This window comes from Arachis ipaensis, chromosome B04 (assembly GCF_000816755.2).
Source record: "Arachis ipaensis cultivar K30076 chromosome B04, Araip1.1, whole genome shotgun sequence".
NCBI lineage: Eukaryota > Viridiplantae > Streptophyta > Magnoliopsida > Fabales > Fabaceae > Arachis > Arachis ipaensis.
This window is the reverse complement of record NC_029788.2, coordinates 119601445-119605309: the sequence shown is the minus strand read 5'-3', so window position 1 is coordinate 119605309 and position 3865 is coordinate 119601445.

Here is a 3865-nt window from a genome sequence, read left to right as displayed (position 1 = left end):
CACCCCCCACACACACCAAACACCCACACACTCAAGCCCTAAGGTCCCCAGACGGCCAAACCTAAAATCCAGCTTCGTCAATGGAACTGCCGCCGCCGTCCGTGGTTGTCGGCATCTCCACGGCCTTCTCCTTTCCCTGTCCCAAATCCATACGGCCATACCTTCTCTTCTAGGCTTTCTAGCTCGGCACGTCGTCCTGTCTTCGTCGGTAACTTCGCTGTTCAAGGCTTCCAGCTGCTGCGCCGTCGTGTCGCCGTTGTCGTCCTGCTGTCAGTGGAAGGTTAGTGAATTTGTTTTTTATTTTGAGCTGTCAAACCCAAAAAACCCCTAACTTGCTTGTTTCCATTCCAACACAGCCTTGAATGAGAGCGAAAGTGACCCTTGGATTTCTTTTTCCCCTGTTTCAATCAGCTTTTCATTTTTTTTAAATTTGTGTATTGGTCTTTTGTTATTCAGCTTGTGAAGTTGTGATTGCTTTTAAGCATTTATCGTAGATTCAAAGTTGTAGTACTTTGATGGAAATTCTAAATGGATATCAAAAGCTTATTACAAGGGACCCATAATCGCGAATCGTGATGGTGACTATTTGAATATTAGTTCATCCTTTATCATACCCTATATTTGTGATAATAATTATATTTGATTCGATTATTCGGTTGCAGCTCATTTTCGTCGACATGTTTCTCATATTTTCATTTTATTAAAGAAATTTGAGCTAATTTGATTGTAATCTTCACATTATCGGAATAATAACGAAATGAAGGATGATGGGAAGAGTGTTGTTTCCGCTATGGCCAATAATGAAAATCAATTTTATAAGAAGATTCTTATTTTTTGTTCCTGAAATTTTAATTGAATTAAATCCATTTAGTCAAATATTCAAGTTGTAGCAGCACTTCATTGCTTCAAAGTTTAAACAAAACACAGCTCCTGAAATTTCTGAAATTTTTGTTCAAATTTTCTTGTAATGTTTTGTAATCTTTTGTATGTTTGTTGCTGTTTTGTAATTGCTGGTTGTTGGGTGCAGGTTTAGTGTCATCACTGATTTGGAATGTTTTATAATGTACAATGTTTGTTGCTATTTTGTAGTTGCTGTTTTGTAATTGCTGGTTGGAGGTTTAGTGTGATTATTGGTTAATGTTTTGTAATGTTTGGTGCTGAAGGCTGATTGTTGAGTTCAAATATAGTTGTTTATTTTGACTTGGATAAAGAGACTTATGGTCATTTATAGTTGCTGGTTTTGCTGGTTTTGGAATGTTGAATGCTGGTTTTGCTGAAATGTTTTGGCCACTAGAGCTTCTTTGATCAACTTCTGCTGAGAATATGCTATACATAGGTCTATGATCACTTGATCAAAGAATCTTGACTCCCCCCACGAACGTAAGATAATTGGTCAAGGCCTCTCCTATGCCATAAGATTCTATCACACCTTGAGAAAAAAAGCATGCATTATTTTGATTATTTTGTATTTCCATTAACCACTTCTCTGATTGTTTTGTATTTCCATTAACCACTTCTCTGATTGATAAATCTTTATATTGACATTTAATATTTGATATTTCTTTATACTATTTAACTTGAGTTTGTATATTAATAAGAGTATATGAATTTGATTGATGACATTTAAGGTAGTTTTTTAAATTTGAAAATTATTTTAATATTTATATTATACTATAATTATATTTTAAGATGTTTATTTATAATTTATTTATTATTTTATTTTAAAACGGTTTTTCCGGTTGAACCATCGGTTAAACCGGTTGGACCAGTAAACCAGTGAACCAGTAGCTAGAGCGGTTTGATGACCGGTCCGGTTTTCTGAACCTTGCTCCCAATTCATTCCTCTTTTAATTCATTCTGTTTTCTAATTCACTCATTCCATATATCTTATTTCTCTCTGAAATTATTAAATACCAATTCTGTTTTTCTCTACACCATGAGTAACAAATCAGAGACTCAGAACCCTCATATAATTGATAGAGATCAGGAGGATGACTTGATCGTTTTAGCTTATGAAGATGTTTCTGAAGGAATTCAAGCTTGTACACGGAGCCTGTCCGGAAGAATTTTCTCAGATCAGATCTTTTCCGTAGGTACCATGGAAGGAGCTCTTTATGCAATATGGAATAAACCAGAAGAATTCAGAGTAGTCGAAAAATCTAGGAACCAGTTTCAATTTTTCTTTGAGAATGACCCTGATGTGACTCAAATTGAGAGGGGTTCACCTTGGTTATTCAAGAGTTTTGTTATTCATGTTCGCAGATGGAAGCAGTCAATAAACATGGAGGATAATCACATCTCTTCTTTTCCTGTATGGACACAATTTTGGGGATTGCCTGAACAATACAAAACTCTTGAGGTTAGCCGAAAATTGGGTGGGAGACTTGGTCAAATTGAAGATGTTGCTCTATTTGAAGTTAGAGGCAAAGATACACGCATAATGAAGGCTAAAATGGAACTAAACGGTGATAAAAGAGTGAAGGATACACTGAAATTGCTTGATCATAATCTGAAAATGTTGGAAATTGGAGTACACTATGAACGTATAGGTGTGTTCTGTACTTATTGTGCAAAATTGGGGCATGAATCTAAGAAATGCCAATGTTTTATTGATGATTCTACCCAAAACAATATCAAGAAAGATAGATACCTCAGGATGGTTCTATTCCAGCTCAACCGAAGAAAAAATCTCCACCTGCTTGACTTTTTGATAGTTTCTCAAAAATGAGTGTGCAAGATGATCAGAAAAAATAGAATAATGAAAAAATTGCTGCCAATTCAGGTTCTAGAGCAGAAAATGAGGGTGAATCAGAAAACACAGGTATGGCTACTGATACTAATTCTTCTTCTAATGCTTTATTGGAGATATCCTATCCCATGAATAATGTCCAACACAATAACAACATCATATCCAAGCTTTAAAAGGAGAACAAAAAGCCAAACCTGAAACAACTTGCCAGAAAGTCTGTGATAGGTTTCAAACGGAGGAGTGGAGGTAATGGTACTGAAGATATTTCAAAGAAAATTTGTCTCAATGATATTGTCTCTGATGCTATGACGGTGGAGGGTGCCAGCCTTCAAGTGGCAGCCAAAGAAATATGAAACTACTCTCGTGAAATTGTCGGGGTTTGGAGAGACCCCTGACAATCCACAATCTTAAAGGGATTTGCAAATCCTACTCCCCCGAGGTTGGTTTTATCTGTGAAACAAAAAATTAATCTCGACAAGTTGAAGGAAAACTAAGATCTTGTGGTTTCAAGGAATGTTTATTGTGGATCCGGATGGATTATCAGGGGATTTGGCAATGACATGGAGGGATGGTTGTACTGTTCAAATTTTACAGCATGGTAGATTCTTCATTACGGTATCAGTTCTGACAGCTGGTTCTAATGATCCCTATGGTGTTCTAGGTGTTTATCTCAGTTCAAATGATCAACATAGAATGGCTCAGTTTGCTGAATTAACTTCAGTCACCCAACAGTTTGATGGTAAGGTTGTGTTAATGGGTGATTTTAATACCATTTCTAATCAATTGGAGAAAGCAGGTAGGGGTGCTAAATCTCCTTCTTCTATTGAAACATTTAATAGTTTTATTGATGATAATTCTCTGATTGATATTGGTATGACCGGAAGACCATTTACTTGGTCGAATAGACAAAGTGGTGATGAGTTAACACATGAGAGACTAGATCGATTTCTGGTAGGAGTTGATTGGCAACAACTCTATCCCAATGCATCGATTTTTAGACCCTCAGAATCAGGGTTGGATCATTCTCTTCTTCTCTTAGACTTTAACCTGAGAACTGAGAGATCTAAACGACGATTCAAATTCTAAGAAAGATGGTGTTCCAATGATGAAATAAGG